Source organism: Pongo abelii, chromosome 22 (assembly GCF_028885655.2).
Source record: "Pongo abelii isolate AG06213 chromosome 22, NHGRI_mPonAbe1-v2.0_pri, whole genome shotgun sequence".
Taxonomy (NCBI): domain Eukaryota; kingdom Metazoa; phylum Chordata; class Mammalia; order Primates; family Hominidae; genus Pongo; species Pongo abelii.
This window is the reverse complement of record NC_072007.2, coordinates 26,731,967-26,755,843: the sequence shown is the minus strand read 5'-3', so window position 1 is coordinate 26,755,843 and position 23,877 is coordinate 26,731,967. Positions and strand designations below refer to the sequence as shown.

Here is a 23,877-nt window from a genome sequence, read left to right as displayed (position 1 = left end):
CACCACTGTTATTCAACGTACTACTGGAATTCCTGGCTAGAGCAATCAGACAAAAGAAGGATATAAAGGGCATCCAAATTGGAAAGAAATAAGTCAAATTAACCTTGTTTGCTCATGATATGATCTTATAATTAGGAAAACCTAAAGATTATAAGAAAACTGTTAGAACTGATAAACAAAGTCAGTGAAGTTGTAGGATAGAAAATCAACATACAAAACTCAGTAGCATTTCTATATGCCTACAGTGAATAATGTGAAAAAGAAATTAAAAAGTAATGAGATCTATAATAGCCATGCATAAAATAAATACCTAGGAATTACCCAAAGAATGGAAAGATCGCTATAATGAAAACTATAAAACACTAATGAAAGAAATGGAAAAATATTCCACGTTCATTTATTGGAAGACTCAATATTGTTAAAATGTCTATACTACCCAAAGCAATGTATAGATTCAATCCAATCCCTATCCCAAAATACTAATATTATTCTTCAAAGAATTAGAAAAAAGATCATATAATTTATATGAAAGACTCAGAATAGCCACAGCTATCTTAAACAAAAAGAACAAAACTGGAGCAATCACATTACTTGACTTCAGATCTTGCTACAGACTTGTGGTAAACAAAACAGCATGGTATTGGCATAAAAACAGACACGTAGACCGATGGAACAGAACAAAGAACCCAGAAATAAATCCACACACCTATAGTGAACTCACTTTTGACATGGTGCCAAGAACATACACTAGGGAAAGGAGAGTCTCTTAAATAAATTGTGCTGGAAAAACTAGGGAAAGGAGAGTCTCTTAAATAAATTGTGCTGGAAAAACTAGGGAAAGGAGAGTCTCTTAAATAGATTGTGCTGGAAATATCCATATGCCGAAGATAATGAAACTGGACCCCTGTCTCTCACCATACACAAAAGTCAAGTCAAACTAGATTAAAGACTTAAATCTAAGACCTCAAACTATGAAACTACTACAAGAAAACATCGGGGAAAATCTACAGGATATTGGTCTGGGAAAGCATTTCTTGAGCAATAACCCACAAGCACAGGCAACCAAAATTGCCTGTTTATAAGTAGTAGATAAATGCGAAAAATTTATGGGTTTTCCATCTTGGTTTTTAATGTCATTGTTCACATGGTCAGGATCATAGACATCTATTGGAATTTCATATAAAAAAAGAGCCAGGAAACAAATGTAGATATGTATTTGCTGTCTGTAGATATGTTCTTGAAATTATGATTAGGAAACTCAGGGTTACATTGTTGCATTATTATATATTTATGCAATATTTTTGTTTGGTCAGCAGTAAAATGAATAAATTGATGCCCTTGGTGAACAAAACAGTAATTTTAAACAATTTAAGAAATATAAGAAATAAAACAAGTATGCCACAGAGATGTATTAACACATGTTTTCCAAAAGATTTTATGGCTTCTACTAAATTTTTTGTGTCTTATTCAAAAATCGTATTTCTTGATTGAATACTTTGGGCTTATCTGAACATAACGGGGTTAAAGGTTTGTCTACCAAAAGTTATGCACATTTTCATGGTTTAGCATGATGGCTGCTCCCGGTGGAATTTTATCTCTTAGTTTCCCTTGAAGCTAGGTATGACCTTGTAAATAATTCTGGAATGTGAGAGGAAGTGATGTGTTCAAGTTCTAGGTATGACTTTTAAGAAGCAATGGCGCCTGTCTCATACACCTAGAGCCAGGTAATAATGTTGAAGCCTTTAGGACAGAGCAGAGTCACAGTTTAGAAAAAGTTTGGGTCCCTAAATTATAGCATGAGGAAGAGTCTCCACCAACCAGGAGCGCACACTTACGACTGAGAAATAAACTTCAGTTGTATTAAACTGCTAAAATTTTGATTTTATTTATTACTTTACCTTACCTTACCCTAAATAATATAATATTCCTATTTGATACTTTACTCTTTTACTAGTGCCATCATGTCTTATATAAGTAGTTACAAGTTATAAATACTGTTATTAGAGAGGGATAAAAACAATTTTTATATTATCTGATGCTTAAGTAATTTCCAAAAGACAGCATACCAGTTATAAACATACCAAATATTTTTAGAGAATTATTTTTGCCAATATTATGATCTGTGTTCATAGATTTCTGAGGATTATAAATTTCTTCTTTTAGCAAAAACTAACTTGCAAAATGAACAAATATAGTTTATAATAAATTTGGCCTTGCCAAGTAAGATAATTTTTTTCTTATCTTTCAATACTATGGAATTCATTTTGAAAAAGGTTAAGTGAATACCACAAACAGAGCTAACATTTTATTTTCCTTTCCCTCTTTTTTTTAAAATCTTGGTCAGTAGGGTGTAAATATTTATTGTTACATAGCAAGTAAAGTAAAAGAAAACTAAAATGGAAAAAGAGCCCACCATTTAATAGTGTCAAGTATCATAGACCTTAAGTAGAGGAAACAATTTCAGGTTCTAGTAAAAAAAGTGATTCATGTAAGTTTCTCTGTGTGTGCACATGTGAATACACATGCACATGCTTGTTCAGAGACAGGAAATTATAAAAGGGGGTATAGTAGTAAGAAAAGAATGAGAGAATTCCATTTAGAGATTATTCACTGAATTCATCAGTTAACACATCTTTTATTCTTACTGTCTTTTTGGGGTATAAACCAAAATTTTGAAATACCCTCACTATTTCTAGATGTATGTATTGTAAAGCAGTGATATTTCTGGCATATCATCAATCATATGAAAACATTTTATGATAGAAACAAAATTCTACACTTTCCAAGAAGGATAGTTATATGCCTTTGATTTTACTAAAGCCAATAAAAACCCTGACACTGATGGAGAGCCACTGTGGAGATTCCACAAACAAGGACCTGTGGATATCGTACCATACTGAGATGGGAAGTTTCTGAAACAAGAAGGTATAGAGGGAACCAAAGGCAACCAGCCAAGCTTATAGGTTATTTTGTACAATTATTTGCTGAATAATGTCCATACTTATGAAGAAGTACAAATACTTGATAAAAACTGATCTTGGTGAATATAGTAGCCGGTAATATTTAGTCTTTGGTCTACTTTCATGTGTTATGTTTTCTGAACACGGGAGTAGAAAAAAGGAGAAGGAAAATCACATTGCCTTGAACATAGTATGTTCTAAAAATAATTTTTAGATGAATATATAGTGAATCGAACTTTCAGCATGATGGGTTTGCAGTGCACGACACATCTAGGTAGAAATTTTAGCTGTCTGGCTTTAAACTGGTCAGTTGAATATCTTAATAATCAGTCTGGGAATTAAACGAAGGGCATTTCAGCCATATAACGTTCATTATTTTTATTACATTTTATTTTATCATGTTATGACATAATTTCTGTATGTGTATTTTTGTTCACCCTAAACTTGTACTCCACACTATAGGGGCTAACTAGCTGAATGAATCAAAGAATGTGAGTTTTCCTGATCCTATGATGTAGATACCCTTATGTAATATCTCCAGCCAATCAGGCAAGTTCTAAAATAATATCGGGACTGTCTACCACTACCAAACTAAGCCTTTGAGATGAATACTTTTTTCCTCAAAATAGGAAATAAGAAAGTTTTGTTGTTCTTTGTATAGTTTTCATCTTTTACTTATTTCTCAGAACTCTCTTAAGTTAGCTAATATTTGTAAATTTATTGGCAAATAAGAGAAAAAGAATGTGCATAGACTTCCTTAAATTAAAATTTTCAAATTTTATATCTTATTGTAAATTTCTTGAGGGTAAAAATTATGTTTTTTTATATAAAAATATGCCAGTTTTCAATTTGTTATCTTTGTTGTTTCAAGGTTATCTCCTGGGTCACATAAAAACACAATCCTGGTGTGGTTACATCCATATCTCTTTCTCCAGGTGTTGTGCTAAAAACTCTTGACTGTAAATGAGTCCATGTCAATCAGCAATCCAAACTAAGAAGTCATTTTGTAATCATTCTTTAAGTAGGTAAAAAAATAACCCACTAATTGTTCTATTAAGCTTTCACCCCCTTTCCCTAGAATTATCTAGCAGGATGCTGTTATGTCTCTCTCAGTGTAGGCACATTATGTCAATATGACTGATGGCAAACAACTTGCTTGGCACACTCAATGTTTGCTCTCTGTTTTCCCTACAGTCTTTGGCAGTTTGTTATCTTGAACTCCATTTGTAAGCTTTAAAATGGAGAAGTGCCAAAAGTATGCCTGATATCATTCATATATATATATTTTTTAATTTCAAAAAATGAAAAATGAGCAAATATGTGGACCTAATGAGAACATGCCCTTAAAGTCTTCATGGAAATCAAGAAAAAAGAAAGCCAATGAAGGCTGAAGTTGTAAAAATAATTGTTTTGTTTTCTTAATATAATAAGTTGATTAAGGGAGAATATAATTTAAATGTTTAATATTCTTTAAAGGGATATCACAATGCTTACATATCCAAAATTAATTAAAAATTAATTCAGCATGGACAATTATATTCGAGTAAGGTAGCTATTTTTGGTAACATTTTGTTTTTTCATTGTTCAATACCAGAAGGGGGAGAAGAGCGAAATATATCACATTAGATCATCAGATTTCTAGGCAATGTCTTCTTATCTTTTGTAATGGTCAATTTAGTTCTAAAATTAAAAAGTATGTGATAGTTTTTTTTGTTTTTAACACAATAATTGTATTATTCTTACCGTGTTCCACAACGTATTTTTACCTGGGTTTGGGGTACATAGCAAGGGAATTAATGTTAAGATCTTTATTATGCTTATATATATATTCCACCCTTCTTTATACTACAACAAAACAAATATGTATTATGCTGTTTGTTACAATTTGGAGGTAAGCAGTGAGACAGAGCTGTATATTTCCATAGTAGTGGTAACTTTGTTTAGTCATTACAATTCAGGATTAGAGGGGTCTTAGAAACATGGGAGTTAATATATGTAGAGTTTAGAGGGTGCTGAAACTTAACTACCTAAGTCATAATAAATGCATTTATAAAATGTAATGCTAATTTTGAAATTAATAATACAAAACAAATTGAACCAGAGAGCAGAGTTCAATAATCAGTATACTTTCTTTAAAGGTAAATCACATGCAAACCAAAAGAAAACCAGAAAGTTGATGGTAGGAATAGAATCAGAGTAAGGGGTGTTGATCAGATGATTTTAATGACTAGTCTTATGGAGCTATGAAAGTCTAATGAACTTATAACACCTTGGAGTCATAGTGGCCGTGAGTACCAGACAATTCCTTTTATAGTTCAGCACATCCTTTCCATTGAAAAGTGCTATAGACCAACTGATATTTCTTTATTGATGATTCATTTTCAATAATCATAATAATTGTCATCCTCCTTTTGATTAATAAATTATTTCTTGATCTATGACCAAGCCCTCACTGAGCTCTTTTAGAGTTTTAGTCTAAGAATTATTTGGCCTCTTTAATATGGTTCATAATATCTTTGCTCTTATCTTTGTAGGGATAAGTAGTCTATCCTTTTATTAAATCTTGGAAAGGCACCCCATTACTGCGAGTATAATACTAGCTTCATATTTAATCTCTTATATGAGTTATTCTGCACCCCCTCATCAGTATGTTCTTTTTAAAATGCAAGTTTGACACCATATGTTCTCACTCATAAGTGGGAGTTGAACAATGAGAACACATGGACACCGGGAGAGGAACATCACACACTGGGGCCTGTTAGGGGGTGGGGGACAAGGGGAGAGAGAGCATTAGGAGAAATACCTAATGCATATGGGGTTTAAAACCTAGATGACAGGTTGATAGGTACAGCAAACCACCATGGCACATGTATACCTATGTAACAAACCTGCGGGTTCTGCACATGTGTCCCAGAACTTAAAGTAAAATAAAAAATAAAAATAAAAATAGAACACAAGTTTAAATGTTTATGTCCCTTCAAGTTTGAGATTCTATTGTGTTCTCTACTGATGTGGTTCCTATACTGTCAGTAATTTCCTATTGTTTGTAGCAAGGATAACAGACACGTACCATTTCATATTGCCCTTATCTTAAAACTCTATTTCTTGCACAGATTGAATGTGGTCTCAGAATTCTTGTCAATGTAGTTTACTAGATTTGGCATTTGAAATAAAACCAATAGGCCATCTCTGGCCTGTAGGACAAAGTATTGGTTTTTAACCTGACATCAACACAATTCACATTCTGCTCTTACTTTAACTTATACAATTAAATATGATGTTAGCTCCACTTTTTTTGTAGATGCTTTTTATCAGTTTGAGAAAGTTCACTTTCATTCCTGATATGGAGAGTTTTATTTATTTTTGTCAGAAATGGGTGTTAGAATTCGTCAAAGGCTTTTTTTTTTTTTTTTTGCATTTATTGACATGGTCACATGGCTTTTATTTTTTAAGTCTTTTAATACATTGATTTTTTTTGAAGATATAAAGCCAACCTTGCATTTATGAGAAAAACTCAACTTGGTTATGATGTATTATCATCTCAATGTATTGTAAAATTTGATTTGCTAAAATTTTGTTTAGAATATTTGCAGCTACATTTATGAGGGATATGGTCTGTTGTTTTCTTTTCCTTGTTTTCTTTTTCTTGTTTTCTTTTCTTGTAATATATTTTGTTTTGGTATCAGAGTAATCCTTGCTTCATACAATGAGTATTTCATCTTCTTTAATTTTTGGAAGAGTTAATGTGGACTTGGCATTATTTTATTCATAAACGTAGGTAGAAGTCACCAGTGAAAATATTTGGATCTCTAGTTTTCTTTTGGGAAAGACTGTTAAATACAATTTCAATTCATATAATACATACAGCTGTCTGAGTTATTTATTTTCTCTTTATTGAGTTTGGTAATTTATGCCTTTTAAGGAAATTGTCTATTTTATCTAAGTTGTAAAATTTATGGGCATTAAGTTTTTAATAAAATTCCTTTATTAATTTTTAATACACATGAAATATGCCATGATATCACCTCATTCATTACTTTTTCTGCTATATTAAAGATAATTAAAAAATAAAAATGTTGTAAGAATTAGTTTTTCTTCCATTGAAAGAATTGTTAAAATTGGGAAAGGCTTCAGAATTGTGAGAGAAAATGAAGAGTCAGACCTTGGAGAATGTCTCTCAGCAAGTTCAAAAATCATAGACACACTTTCTCTCTGTTTCTGATAAGTTTGGGCTGAACAACACTTGTGCTTTGCTTTCTTGGGGTGGCCTGGTGTGAACCCAAGCCCCTAGAGAAGCTTGTTGAATAGAAGGATGTCAGTAGAGGGGTAAGCTCTCACAGATTTCTGCCCATCCAGTATGGTACATGAAAAAGCACAGCAAAGTTGCCTAGAGTCTAAGTGAGAGAGGTGAAAAAGGAATGGTGAGTAAGCTGGAAGACTTCACTGGCATAATTGGTGTGATGAAGATAGCGTATGGCTGGCATCAACCTGGTGATCAAAGGGTAGATAATACACCAGAGGTCAATGCCAGCCATCAAAGGTTGGTGAGGGATGTGCATCTTGATAGAGATCAGTAGAATGGAGGATTGCTGCAGACCAGGCTGGCCTTCTCCTCAATTTTAGAGGGGTAAGTAAGCTGCCTGGAATTTAGATTATCCCTAGATAGGATAAGTATATGAAATGAGACTGAGTATATCCTGAATTTTAGAGAATGGGAGTTCAAGAGTTGGTAAAGTTCAATTTTAAGGAGAAAAAGTTTAGATTATATCTGATCTGTGTTTTAGGGATGTGAAATTCACTTTCAGAGGACACAGAATTCGAGCAAACAAATGGTCATATTTTTGTCCGCAGTTTACTCTGTCTCACAAAAGCATTTGAGACACTTCTTTAGCAGGGTCATTACACTTTTCCTGTAAAGTGCTAGGTGATAATATTTTAGACTTTGGCTGCCAAACAGTCTCTGTTGAAACTATTCAACTTTTCTGTTTTAGCATAAAACTGATTCTTAGCTCAGGAGCTGTCCAAAAACAGGTAGGGGTAGAAGGTTGGAGGGTGTGGGTGGGAGGACGGTCAGATTTGGCTCACAGTCCACAGTTCTGCTGATACCTTTTTACTAGGATTCCACATTATATGCCTACATTTTTTCTTGTTCCTTCCTTGTCAGTCTCTTTGCTGGCTATTCTATCTCTACTACATTTCTCATTGATATCAGCCCTCTTGCTTCTGCTTATAAAACTCTTCCCTAGCTGATGTCATTCACTCCTATAGACTTTTATTTTCTTAAATTCTACACTTTTTAGAATTTTGGTAGAGAGACAAATTAATTATAATCCCAAGTTTATAGCTATTTATCATTGTTAATTTATGTAAGGAACTGCAGTTTAAATTTTGTTAATTTCTTTTCCATTGTATTTCTGTCATCTATGGTCCTCATCTCCATTCTGCTGGCATTTCTAGATAAATGACCTTATCCTCTGGAAAGAATGACAGTTTTACATTTTCCTTTTCAATCTTTATAACACCTATGCATTTTCCTTTTTTTTATAGGATTTTCTGGGTACTGGGTTTGCCACTTACCAGTTATATTAGTTAGGGTCTAATTGGTAGATAGAAAACACAAAGTTTTTTTTGAATTTAAAGATAATTTTAAAAAGACACAATTAATATAAGAAATTATTAACAGGGTATTAGACTAACAGGAGATTGACTAGAAGTAAAGACATTAAAAAAATAACAATAAATAGAAGAATAGTAGGTATAGGAAACAGCCACTTCCCCCTGGGTATGAAAAACAATATCCAAGGAATAAAAAAAAATCAAATCTGGATGCCCCTTCCCATCCTGAGACTGTCTGGATTTCATTGGAGACAGTGCAGCAGTAGCTCACTGTATGGCAGAGATGTTCACAAGACTGCAAGGACACCCAAGGGGATTCCAGAAAAGTTCCAGGGAAAGTCATCCACCAGGAGGTGCCATGTTGGCAGCATTTACTGAGAAGCCCCTCTCTTAGCTGCTGGGGGAAGCTGCTCTGGAGAGCTGCTGTACCTTGGAACTCACTGTGAAGCTGCCCCAAGGAAGTTCTCTAGAGAAGCCATGGATGGGGCGGTGCCGGGCTGGCTAGCAGGATTCTGTTGTGCAGCCACCCAAGAGGGCGCCTGGAGAAGCTGCTCATGGTAGGTCCCATGCTGGTGATCCTTTACCTAAAAGCCTTATAAGAGGAAGCTGGTAGCAGCTGTCCGTGGGGAACTGCCATGTGCTGCTGTCTGATAGGTGTTGCTGGAGCCATGTGCTGCAGAAGCCAAAGATACTACAGGAGCCTGGTTCTGCAGAGGCTGTGCTGCATATGCTACAGGGGCTTGTCTAGTGCAGCATACCAGAACCAGGATGAGAAACCCTTTCTCTTCCAGTGTGTCTTCTGCACCTTCTACTGACAAAATTTAATACTATGCAGCTGCAAAAGAAAAAATTTACAGAGTGTTATGGGCTGAATTGTGTCTCCCAAAATTTACATGTGGAAGTTTCAAACCCTAGTACCTCAGGATAGCACTGTGTCTGGAGATAAGATCTTTAAACAGGTAATTGAGGCTAGCTGAGTTCGTTAGAGTGACAGCTGATCCAATATGACTAATGTCCTTATAGGAAGAAATTAGGACGCAGACGTACAGAGAGAAGACCATGTAACGACACAGGGAGAAGACAGCCATCTGCAAGCCAAGGAGATAGGCCTCAATTAAACCAAGCCTGCCAACACCTTGATCTCAGACTTCTAGCCTCTAGAACAGAAAATAAATTCCTGTTGTTTAAGTTGCCCTGCTTGTGGTACTTTGTTATGGAAACTATAGAAAACTAATACCCAGGGTCTGTTTCTATCCTGAATACCAGGCAATGGAGAGTAGATTTGAAGCTGAGACATTACAAATTGGTAACTGACACACTAGGTTTATAAGCCTGAGAAACTTTGAAAATCCCCTGAACCTGTTTTCTTATCTGTAAAAATGGGATTCTTGCCAAAATTGAAGGCTCTTTTCAAACGCTTAAGAATTATTTCCATTTTGTCTCTGGCTATCAACCTCTTGACAGGGACTTCCTTATTCACAGAAGCAGTGTCAGGTAGAGCTCAATCTTTGAAATCAGAAAAACCTGCTCATTTTAGCACTTACAGGCTCTTTGACCTTGGCCAAGTCACTTACTTCTCTGGTCCTCACTTTCTTCATATGGAAATTGAGGGTTCTAATATTTACCTCATTGTGATGATGTGAGGATGAAATGAGAGAATATAAATAGAACACTTAGTTCTGTGCTTGATGCATAATTAGTGCTGGCTAAATTGCAGATATTATTTTTGTAATTTCAATATCTAAAGGGATGACTACCACATGGTATGTGAAACTTGCGTTTGTTAGAATAAACTGATGGGAGCCCTTCAGTGGGAGAACTTCAGACATAACAACTGGCAGTGTGTGTGTGTGTGTGTGTGTGTGTGTGTGTGTTAGAGATAACAGTTTCAGACAGAGAAAGGATCTACTTGGTACCTTTCAAATCACAAAAATGTTCCTGCTTGCTTACAGTGAAGTAGTTGCAGATGATCACCCAAGATCATACTTTTCTATCATTAAAATAGAAGCTAGATGTCATTGAATAGTGAAGAAAGAAAGAAAATCTTAAAATAAACACAGAAATAATTCAGAGTTCACTCAAAAGAGTGAGAAGCTGGAGAAAATACAGTCATTTTAAATCCCTGAGAAGGGAACTAGCAACAAAGAGCAGGAAATCCACCAAGCCTCAACCTGTTTTCAGAAAATCCCGAATTAAATCACGAAATTGCAATCTGACAGACAAAACAAAATCTGATTTTAATGACTTTGTCAACCCCACAGCCTTTGTTTTGGAGGGCAGTTTTAATATGGGCTTTCCCACTATTTTGTATTTTAGAATCTTTCTTCTTATGATAATGCATCAGGAAACGATAAGTTTATTTTAAATCTTACATCTTAAACAAGGTCAAGCCAGGTCTTATGTCTTCAATAAAGTGACTGTTTGAAGCTGAACTTGTGTATTAGTGATGAGGCGTTAAGTAAACACAAGACTTTTCAACACCGGAGCAGGAAGAGAAAACACACGATTAGATATTGAGATTTCTAATGCTAAGTGAACAGAACCAAAATTTTTAAAATTAAAAATGTTGCTACTAATTTTTGCTCTCAAGGAGCAGGCAGTCACACACACACACACAGTTACAAGATTGACTGCTTAATATCATCTTAACCACAGAAAGTGATTCTGTTTATGTTAGGAAAAAGAAGCCAAGTAGAAATGTCATTATGTTGGGTCTACAGCTTTCACTCCTAATATGTGACTGTCATTTATAAGTAGAGGGAAAAATCAATAATCCTTTTAAGTTGCCTTAGATTCCAAGTGGAAAATGCTTTCACCCACTGCACTGTGGTGACTTAAAGCCACTGTGAGATATTATGCAATGTTGTTTCACCAAGAATCCCAACTTACTTCAGTAGCATTTAATTGTTGTTGAGCTGTCTTGGCTTGTGAGTAAAATGAATGCTGTCACTGCTTTCTGAAAGTTTAACTCTTTTATTTATCATTGTTCTTTGTCATCTTCTTGATAATTTATTTTGATTTTATAAAAGTTACCTGGAAGGCCAAAGTAGTTTAAGAAACACAGGTCTTGCAACCCAGAATTGAAAACCTTCAAGCTTTTAATTTAGTTATGTTCATTTAATATTTACTAAGTACCAACCATACATAAGGTCTCATGCTGCATTAAGTGACAAGAAATGGTAAGGAAATTTGTTTTCAAGAAGCTGTAGTTGAATAGGGAGAATGAGTTAAGAATACAAATGTCTATAATTTGAAGTTCTATGTACATGTCATAGAAGAAGAAGAAAACTTTGTTCTGAGTTCAATGATTCACTGGGTGTGGTATCTAATGCCTATAATCCCAGCACTTTGGGAGGCTGATGTAGGAGGATTGCTTGAGCCCAGGAGTTCAAGACCAGCTGGGCAACAAAGCAGGACTCCTTCTCTATGAAAGAAAAGAAAAGAGGAAAGAAAAGAAAAGAGAAAAGAAAAGAAAGAGAAAAGAAAGAGAAAACTAAGAAAAAAAAAGGAAAGAAAAGAAAAGAGAAAAGAAAGAGAAAAGAAAGAGAAAACTAAGAAAAAAAAAAGGAAAGAAAAGAAAGAAAGAAAGAAAAAGAAAGAGAAAGAAAGAAAGAAAGCCAACTAGCCGGGTGTGACAGCACATGCCTGTAGGCCTAGCTACATGGGAGGCTGAGGTGGGAGGATTGCTTGAGCCCAGGAGGTCAAGGCTGCAGTGAGCCGTGACTGCAGCACTGCACTCCACCCTGGACAGCAGAGTGAGACTGTATGCACTCCAGCCTGGACAACAGTGAGACTCTATTAAAAAAAAAAAAAAGTGCAAAGATTCAAAGAAGCTGTGTTTATGTTAGGGGGAAGGAAAAAGGCTTCACAGGCCTTAAAGAAAGGTGGATATGTGAAACAAAGATGCAGATACATGTGGGAGTAAGTGAATTCATGAGTCAAAGTGAAGATGGGATTAAAAACCAGACCTGCCCCAAGCTGGAGCCCAAGCAATAGGAGCAGATGAATTTCAAAAGCAGTCACAGGTCCGGTTGTGAAGGGTTTTAAGTATAGTATTTTCCTGCTAAAATTAGTAACATGATCAAGTCACAGGGCCAGAAGGAAGATTACTCTGGTGGTAGAGGAGGACTACTATGGCCAATAGGCATTGAGAAGAGAGAATAAGACCAAGATACAAGGTGTAATTTAGACATCAGATACTTTGGATATAAGAATATTGTATGTTGATTAGTTAAGGATGTAACTAGTCTCCTGGAACAAATAGTGAATTAATACCCAAAAGCATGGGTTCAAATCCTGTTTCAGCTATGAAATATGTGGGCTTAGTGAGAATAAATAAATAAATAAGTGCCAGTTATGTACTCCCTGTAACACTCACAGCAATTCTTTAAATAGGCATCAGTAACTTCATTGGACAGATTAGGAACCAAGGCACAGAGAATGTAGGTAACTTGCCAAATGTCAGAGAATTGATAAGTAGCAGTGTTTTAGGATTTGAACAAAGTATTTCTGACTAAAGCCTGTGTTCCTCCAAACCTAGGTTTGAATTAATTCCTCCCTTGCGTTAGCTCCCTGACTTTTTCACATTCTTAACACCTCAGTTTCTTTACCAATAAAATGGGGATAATAACCACAAACCTGCTGGATCCTTATCAAAATTAAATTAAAATGACTGTACTGTAGTTCAAGCTCCATAAACTTAGTTTTTAAAGAAGAAAGAAATTAGTTTATAAAAGAAGTTATACAAAACTTGTTTAAATAATGATACTTTCTTGTTTCCCAAGAAAAGGTTTACTATTTGCCAGTGATTAAAAAGGAACTTAATTTTTATTTTAATCCTTGTTACTGCTCTATAACCCATCTCTAGTTCTTATTATTTATTCTCCCAGTTTTTTTTATAGTTTCTCTACAGCAGGCTATATGCTGCATATCAAGCAAAATCCTGTAATATCCCTAAACGTAAACATGTGAATGCTCTGAGCATGTGTAGTGTAAGCACACTCAAAGTACTTCATTAATTTTTTATATTAAATATAACTCACTTTACTCTTTGTAGTGAAAGATTAGGTGACACTGAATTGATTTTCCTTCTCACTTATTCGGTTTCCACATGCTTTGAGAGTGCATATTTCCAGGTGGTTCTGGTAGAAAATTAGATATATACTATGGAGAAATGTATTAAATATATAAATATCAACATACATGTATTCTCAAAATGTAGTGTCCATAAAAAATAAAAAGGATTTTTGTTAAAAACCCAATTTATTCACACTAAAAATGTATGTGCAATCAAAACATGCATTTTGAAAGGACACATACAAACAAAATCGTGTTAAATCCATTAGCATATTTGTCTGTTGTAGGGGGAAGGGCATAGACTTTGGGAATATAATGGTGCTATAGTTTGGATATTTGACCCTCCAAATCTCATGTTGAAATTTGACCCTCAGTGTTGAAGTGGAGCCTAACTGGGAAGAATTTGGGTCATGGGGACAGATCCCTCATGAACAGATTAATGCCGTTCCTGGAGGAAGTGAGCGAGTTCTCATTCCATTAGTTCCTATGAGAGCTGGTTATTAAAAAGAGCCTGGCACCTTCCTCTCATCTCTCTCTCTTGCTCCCTCTCTTAGCATGTGATCTCTGCATATGCTGGCTCCCTTTCTTCTTCTGCCTGGAAGCAGCCTGAAGCCTTCACCAGAAGTACACCATGCTTCTTGTACAGCCCACAGAACCATGAGCCAAATAAACCTCATGTATATATCACTTGTGTTGCCATAGAGGAATACCTGAAGATGGGTAATTTATATATTTGTATATATATATAAATTAAGATATGTAAAATAATATCTCATATATTATTTATATTATATAATATCTTATATATTTATATTATATAACATATAATATATTATGTATATTATATATTATATATTTATATTATAAATATATAAAACTGCCTATAAATATACAAAATTGCCTATAAGACTCCCAGATCTGACCCGCTTTCAAAGTACTTTTCTATGTCATTTATTTCACTCCAATTTGCTGAGAAAATCAGTTGACTAGTGTGAAGTTAATTCTGTTTTTGATAAGGTTAAAATGACTTCTTTTTTTGGGGCCTTGAAATCCCTGGGAACTATTTTTCTAAACTCTGAATTAATCCATTTATATTTGGTCAGTGTTTGTGTTTCATCTTTTTGTTAAGTGATTTTAAAGAAGAACTCATAATTTGTGCATATGTGTATTTATATATGATGTATATCAGCATATATCTCTTTTTTTCTTAAAAAGAAAATAAGAAAGATTATGTTTGTATAGGCTGCTATTAACCCAATATGTAAGCGTGATGTCGAAAATGTTTTTCCTTTACAGATTCTACTAAAATGGCAAGACTTTCCTGAAATAACATTTAGTATTTGTTTTTAAAACAAACCCCTGGGTTTATTTTATAAAAACTCATGAATTTTTTTATTCGTCTCGTATCCTTTTTAGGGCTGCTCTATGCCAAAGGAAATAAGATTAAAGCAACACAGGAAGAGTTCTGGTTGGCAATAAGACACAATGGATATATCTTGTGTGGGATTTGAAAGGAAGAATAGAAAAATCTACATGAGTACTCTTCGGGGGAAAAGAGTAAGTTAAAATTCTCAAACTCTTTTCAAATGATAAGTCAGACCTTAAAAAATAGTCTAGTCCTCAAATTGATAATAACTTAAATTTAGCTCCAAAGCTTCTTTAGAAAAGGAAGAAATCTAAGTCTTAAAAATCTTATAAAGCCCAGTGGCAATACTAAAGCTGGTATTGACAAAACACTTAAATAGATCTATTCCCTGAATGTTTACTTTTGTGGTTCAAATAGTTTAAGATGTAATGTACCCTGGGAATTTTCCTCTCTTTGCTTTAAGTATTAACAGCGCTTGAAATAAAACATGTTTATGATGTAACCTAAGAGAATAGATTTCTATTGAACCCTCCCCTCTGCCCCCAGTGTCCCCAGTCACTGTCCTCATCTTCAGAATGCATCAAGGTTTAGAACCTGCTTTGATGTCAATAGAAATGCTGCATTTTGCAGAGATACATGGGCATAAAGTGGAGTTAAGTTTAGGAAAGACGAGTGCTAGTGCCAAGAATGGGTATCTAACTTTAAAAGTATCAAGGTACACAAATGACATGATACAAATACCTTCTCCAAAATATATTCAAGACCCTTTAAGTCACATAGATTCACATTTTCTATCATCTCTCTGGAAACCTAATAACTAATAGTTTTGGATTTCCCTATATGTCCATGGGTGCAATTCGGAGTTGCACTATTCAGGAATCTGTTGTGATAGGTCAGTTCATGTGAGCCAGTGGATTTTAATAACCGAAAAAATAAAATAAAAATGCTGTCAATAAAAACATAAAAATATTACATTGAAAAGTCTCTATGGCAGTTTGAAGACACTGTAGTTTCTTGAAACTGAATTAGCAAAAGAAGGCAGATGTTATTTGCAAATTTTTGTGAGTGGCTTTACAAGAAAATAAGTAGTAATGATGCTGGCTACCTTGAGTAAAGAACATTAAGAATACCTCTCTGTGTATATGTTTATTTGTTTCAAGCAAAATGTAAAATTCACACCTTCTCTAGAATGTCTGGATGGTCTGGCCAATGCCTGGCAAGTTTTCAAAGAATGTTTGGTGATGTGCTGTACTTTTGTTTTGTATGCTGCTTCTTTTGTATGTGCCAGAGTTCAACTTTGGTCTTGGTGTTTGGCCATAAATGTCTCCTAAGCCTTGGATTTGGCTTTAGCTATTGTGATAACCGAATGGTGAATGCCTACTACAGTGTCACTTTATTTAAAATTTCCAATAAATAATGATATCATAAATGCATTATAAATGAATAGAACATTCTAGATGTAAGTTGATATGGAAAATTCCCTTAAATGTTTTCTATGTTGCAAATTCATCAATAAGTTGGTATGTATAGATGTTATTTCAAAGGTAAAATACTTCAATAATGATCACTGTAAAATTGTGTGTTTATAGAGTGGTTAAGAATGTTAAGTAATTAAAGTAAGGGAACAGCACTTATAGCATTAAACCATCTTACAATATATTTGATTTTTAATTATTTAATTTCAATTAGAATAGCAATTAGGACAGGAATCTTTCAAGGAAAAGTCTTACTTGTTAATATTTTACAGCTTGTGAAAATGAATTAATAAGCAGAATGTCCTAACAAAGCATATTTAGTTAAACCTGAAAACAATACATGCCATACAAATTAATTTCTTACAGTTCTGAATCTATGGAGACTAAACATTTAAATATGTTTGTGAAAATTATTGATGTAAACTGCCTAGCATTTTCAGTACTGAAGATAAAGAATTTATGAGATTTGGCCAAGCTGTGGATTTTAGCTATGAAGTTCCATAAGGAAACACAGGAACAAAAGTCTTCCAGAATTATATTCTGTCCTGTACTATGTCGATAGTAATATTGCTAAAAGTATTCTATTTATATACTATATATGGAATATAGAGAGGGGATTATTTTAAAAAGTTGGACAGCAAGATGAAATAATGATGAATTCTATGCTTCTGTCTTACTCATTGCTTAGAGATTCCTAAGTTTTACACAGTTGACATTACAGGGAGTCAGGCTGAAAATACATTTCTAGGCCCAGGACACCAAGAACAGTCACACTTCCCAGGCCTGAGGTGAAGTGGCACATTGCACCTGGATAACTATTACCTTGGCTGAGATAAGTAGCTCCACTTGCCAGAGCTGGACTGAGATAGCACCACTTGTTCTAGGGAAGCAGAGTAGAAGCTGAGCTGAGACACCCCACGCTACAGGCCAAACAACTGTAGAATCATGCTTCCCTGAAGCTGGACTAGACCCCTAGCATCTGAGCTTCTGAGACACCCCCTGGGGGGCAAGAAGCAGCACAGCAATAACTCTATTCCCCGGGATGGAGTGGAATCATTGCTGTGTTGCTTCTTGCCTTCCCCAACTGGGCTCAAACAATAGCCATGCTCAGTCATTTTAGGGTACTTGCTGCTGCTGCACATGGCCTCAACAGTTTGGGATGCTGCTGAGCCCCATCATCCTAAGGTCTAGATTCACCGCTACATGATGTCTCATCTGCAGGGACCCAAGTTGCCACTGAACCCTATTATCTCAGGCTCCTGAATTACAACTGTACCCTGCACTCCAGGCTTAAACCCACAGAACTCTCTTTCTCCCTTAGAATCAGGCCAGATCTGTTCTCTGCCATCCAGGGGTATAATCAGAGCTACAACTATACCTCCCAGACCTGAGCTGCTACAGGGTGCATCAGTCAGATCCTTGTGCCGTGGGCACCCTACATCCAACTCTGACAGAGAAAGCCAACCTGCACCCAAAGATTTAGGTGCCACAGTGGATTCACAAGACCCTAAGCCTAGTGCCCTGGCTCCACAGCCACTCTGAGTACCTGCACCCAGAACTAGGACCATGACAGCTGCTTGTCGGCCATATTAGATTTAATACTAAGAGAAATATCCCCATCTATATCTCTCCATTATGGGGAATGCAGGTAGAGGTACAGAAAACCCCCAAATCCCATACTCCAAAGATATTTACAATCTATACCACCACTACTATTACCACAAACTTCTACCACATAGGCCACTGAGACACCCACAGTTATTACTAACGTTGAATGCAGCTAAAGAATCTAAAAGACTACCCCTGCACATAGCTGTATGTGCAGGGGTCACGATACCTTTCCCAAATGGTGCTCTAAGACTCAACCACAGATGAAAGTATTTCTCTACAAAAGTCACTCTAGAAAATCTGAAAAAGGTGATTGTCTTATCAGATGCATAGACATCAACATAGAAACACAAGAAACATGAAAAAGCAAGGAAATATGACACAACCAAAGGAACATAATAATTCTATAGTATTAGATTCCAATAAAAAGGAAATCAACAAATTTCCGTAAAAGGAATTCAAAATAGTGATATTCGGGAAACTCAAGGAAACCCAAGAAAATACAGACAGTTCCCAGGAAGATACTTCATGATATGAACATGAAATTCATCAAAGACATAGATATCGTAAAAGAAGAATCAAACAGATATCCTGCAGCTGAAGAATCCAATGAATGAAACATTTTAAATACAATAGAGAGCTTTAACTACAGATTTGATCAAGCAGAAAAGAGAATTTCTGAACTTGAAGATAGGTCATTTGAAATTATACACTTAGAGAAAATCAATATAAGAATGAAGAACAGTCAAGAAGTCTACAAGATTTATGAAATGGCATTAAGCAAAGAAATACTTGTCTTACGGAATTTCCAGAAGGAAAATAGATTAAAAAGGCATAGAAAACTGATTTAATAAAAAAAATGCTTAAAACTTTCTAAGTCTGGAAAGAGATATGGACATTCAGATCAAGCAAGCTCAAAAGTCCCCAAATGTGTTTAACCCAAAAAGGGCTTCTTTGAATCACATGTTAGTCAAATTGTTAAAAGTCAAAGACTGAGAATTCTAAAAACTGCAAGAGAAAAGCATCAAGTTACATATAAGGGAATGCCCATTAAACTAACAACAGATTTCTTAGCAGAAACCTTACTCACAAGCAGAGAATGAAATGGTATATTCAAAGTACTGAAAGAAAAAAGTTTGGCAGCCAAAACTACTATACTCAGCAAAGCTGTTCTTCAGAAATGAGGGAGGAAGGAAGTCTTTCCCAAACAAGCAAAAACAAGAAATTAATCACCACTAGATCTGCCATACAAGAAACATTCAAGGGAGTCCTGTGTTTGAAAGTGAAAAGATAATAATCATCATCATGCAAATGTGCAAAAGTATGAAACTCACTGGTATAGCAGATTCACAAAGGAGAGTGAGAAAAGAGTCAGATATTACCACTACAGAATACCACTCAGCTGCAATGATAAATAATAAAAGAGAAAGAAAGGAAATAAGGATATACAAAACAACCAGAAAACAATTAACAAAATGACAGGAGTAAGTCCTCACCTCTTAATAATAATCTTGAATGTGAACAGATTTAATTCTCCACCTGACTATACTGTATGCTGCCTTCAAGAAGCTTATTTTACTGTAAAAACACATATAGACAAAAAGAGAAAGAATGGGAAAAAAAATTCTGTGTAAATGGAAGCCAAAAATGAGAATGAGCAGGAGTAGCTATATTTAAAGAAAACAGTCATTGATTAAACAACCATGAACAAAGAAAGTCATTATATAAATATAAAGGAATCAATTCAATTCCACAAAAGGATATAACAATTGTAAATATTTATGCTCCCTATACTACTGCACCCAGATACATAAAGCAAATATTATTAAATCTAAAGGGAGAGATAGACTCTAATGCAATATTAGTTGAAAACTTCAACACCCCACTCTAAGCATTGGACAAATCATCCATACAGTAAATCAACAAAGAAACATTGGATTTAAACTGCATGGTAGACCAAACGGACCTAACAGACTTTTACAGAACATTTTATTGAACAGCTGCAGTATAGACATTCTTTTCATCAATGCATAAAACATTCTCCGGGGTAAACCACAGATTAGGCTACAAAACAGGAACAGAATATAGAATTTAGAAATAAGTTTATGCATTTTAATCTAACTGTCTTTTGACACGGGTGCCAAGAACATGCACTGGGGAAAGGACATCCTCTTCAATACTCCATTAATGGCTGGGCCTGGTGGCTCATGCATGTAATTCCAGCAGTTTGGGAGGCTGAGGCAGGCAGATCATGAGGTCAGGAGTTCGAGACCAGCCTGGCAAATATGGTGAAACCCCCTCTCTACTAAAAATACAAAAATTAGCTGGGTGTGGTGGCACGCACCTGTAGTCCCAGCTACTCAGGAGGCTGAGGCAGAAGAATCATTTGAATCCCAAAGGCAGAGGTTGCAGTGAGCAGAGATCGCACCACTGCACTCCAGCCTGGGTGACACAACAAGACTCCGTCTCAGAAAAACAAAACAAAACAAAAAACAACAAAAAAACCTCCATTAATTTATTTACAACCTTTTGCCAGAACCACACTGTCTTGCTTATTGTAACTTTGTAGTGAATTTCAAACTAGGAAGAATGAGTGCACCAACTTTACTCTTTTTTTCAAGATTGTGTTGCCCATTCTAGGTCCTTTGCATTGCCACATAAATTTGAGGAGTATCCTGTCAATTTCTGCAAGAAGAAAAGTAGTTAAGATTTGGATAGGTATTGTGTTGAATCTGTGGATAAATTTGAGGAATATTGCTATCTTAACCACATCAGGTCTTTCAATTTATGAACATAATGTCTTTTCATTTACTTATGTCTTCTTTACTTCATTTCAACAATGTTTGTTGTTTCCAATGTACAAGTCTTAACACATTTGTTAAAGTTATTTTTAAGTATTTTGTTCTTTTTTAAGGTAATTGTGAATGAAATTTTTCTTAAAATTTTATGTCTGGAGTGTTCACTGCTATTAGATAAATACGGTTGTTTTTTGTATATTGGTCCTGCAATTTAGCTAAAGTCACTGATTAGTTCGAATAGCTTTTCAGGCGTGTGTGGAACCCTTAGGACTTTATTCATTTAAGATTAAGTCATTTGTGAGTATACATAGTTTTACTTGTTCCTTCAAACCCAGATGGCTTATAGTACTTTTAATTGCATTATTACCTGATTTTTTTTTGTTTGTTTTCTTCTTGGTCAGCTTTTTGTTTGACCAGCTAGTATTGGTGCCTCAGGCAGTTGTAGTATTAAATAATTGCCATGGCATTTTACAAAATTAATTTTAAAAAATCAGCCTGATATAAAAGTCTGGCAGAGACACAACAAAAATAGAAAACTTTAGGCCAATATTTCTTATGAACATACATGCAAATATCATCAACAAAATATTAGCAGACTAAATCCAGCAGCATATCAAAACATAATACACCATGACCAAGTAGGCTTTATTCCTAGTATGCAAGGCTGGTTCAACATATGCATATCAATAAATGTGATTCACCACATAAACAGAATTAAAAGCAAAAACCGTATGACCTCTTTAATTGAAGAAAAAAAAGAGCTTTTGATAAAATCCAGCATTCCTCCATGATAAAATCTCTCAATAGGCTAGGAATTGAAGGAACATATCTCAAAATAATAAGAGCCATTTATGACAAACCCACAGTCAACATTATACTGAATGGGTAAAAGCACAAATCATTTCCCTTGAGAACTGGAACAACCGTTCCTATTCAACTAAGTACTGGAAGTCCTTCTCAGAGAATCAGGCAAGAGAAAGAATTAAAAGGGGTCCAAATAGGAAAAGAGAAAGTCAAACTATTTCTCTTCACTGGTTATATGATTCTATACCTAGAATATCCAAAGAACTCTACCAAAAGGCTTTTGGAACTGATAAACAATTTTAGTAAACTTTCAGGATGCAAAATCGGTGTACAAATATCAGTAGCATTTCTATTAACAAACAATATCCAAGTTGAGAATGAAATCAAGGACACAATCCCATTTACAATAGTCCCAAAGAAAATGAAATAAACAAATGGCAAAACATTCCATTCTCATGGATTGGAAGAATTGATATTGTAAAAATGACCATTCTCTCTAAGGAAATTTACAGATTCAACACTATACCTATCAAAGTACCAATGTCATTCATCACAGAATTAGGAAAAAAACTATTCTAAAATTTATATGGAAGCAACAAAGAGTGTAAATAGCCAAAGTAATGTTAAGCAAAAAGGACAAAACCAGAGGCAGCAGACTATTTGACTTCAAACTATACTAGCCTACAGTAACCAAAACAGCATGGTAATGGTACAAAAACAAGCACATAGGCCCATGAAACAGAGTAGAGAACTCAGAAATAAAGCCATACACCTACAACCATCTGATATTCAACAAGGCTGACAAAAACAAGCAATGGGGATAGGACTTCCCATTCAATAAATGGTTCTGGGACAACTGACTAGCCATATGCCCAATATTAAAGCTAGATCCCTACCTTTAATCATTTATAAAAATTAATGCAAAATAGACCAAAGTTTGAATTTAATACCTCAAACTATAAAAATAATGGAACACAACCTAGGAGATACTCTTCTCAACATCAGCCTTGGCAGATAATTTTTGGCTAAGTGCTCAAAAGCCATTGCAACAAAAACAAAAATTGACAAGTGGAGCCTAATAAAACTAAACAGCATTTGCACAGTTAAAAACCAAACAAACAAAAAAAGTATCAACAGAATAAACAGACAACCTACAGAATTGAAGAAGATATTCACAAACTATGGATCAGACAAAGGTTTAACACCGATATCAAGAATCTCTAGGAAACTTAAGTCAATAAGCAAAAAACGACAACAAGAACATCACTACAAATGGGCAAAGATAGTGCTGGGCAAACAGGATATCCATATGCAGAAGAATGAAACTAGACCCCTATCTCTCACCATCTACAAAAATAAAATAAAAATCAATTAAAGACTAAAATCTAAAACCTAAAACTATAAAACTACTAAAAGAAACATTGGGGAAAATCTCCAGGATATTGGTCTGGGCAAGAATTCCTTGAGTATTACCCTACAAGCACAGGCAACTAAAGCAACAATGAACAAATAAGATCACATCAAGCTAAAAAGCTTTTGCATAGAAAAATGAGGGACAAAGGGAAGAGCCAACTCACAGAATGAGAAAAAGTATTTGCAAACTATTCATCTGACAGGGGATTAATAACCAGTATATATAAGAAGCTCAAACAACTCTATAAGAAAAAATGTGCAAAATGTTTGAATAGCTATTTCTCAAAAGAAGACACACAAATGGCAAACGGATAAGAAAAGGTGCTTAACATCACTGACCATCAGAGAAATGCAAATCAAAAGCATTTTAGAAATGCTAATATCCAAAAGACAGTCAATAACAAATGCTGGTGAGGATGTGGAGAAAAGGGAACCATTGCACACTGTTGGTGGGAAACTAAATTAATATAGTCATTGTAGAGAACAGTTTGAAGGTTCCTCAAAAACTAAAAATACAACTACCATATGATCCAGCAATCCCACTGCTGGGTATATACCCAAAAGAAAGGAAATAAGTATATTGAAGAGATAAATGCACACCTGTGTTTATTGCAGCACTGTTTACAATAACTAAGATTCGGGAGTAACCTAAGTGTCAAATTGTGGTAAATATGAACAATGTAGTATTATTCAGCAGTAAAAAATGACATCCAGTCATTTGCCACAGCATGGATGGAACTGGAGATTATTATGTTGAGTGA

The 23,877-nt window shown here is 34.9% G+C and overlaps 1 long non-coding RNA gene across 2 annotated transcripts in view; it reads left to right on the top strand.

The window, feature by feature from the left end:
* Positions 1-23,877, top strand: part of LOC129052418 (uncharacterized) — a 137,220-nt gene that overhangs the window by 47,864 nt on the left and 65,479 nt on the right. For both annotated transcript variants that reach the window (XR_010138868.1, XR_008517444.2), the window contains exons 2-3: positions 14,207-14,372; positions 15,069-15,209. This is a non-coding gene — a long non-coding RNA (uncharacterized LOC129052418). The remainder of the gene's footprint in view (positions 1-14,206; positions 14,373-15,068; positions 15,210-23,877) is intronic.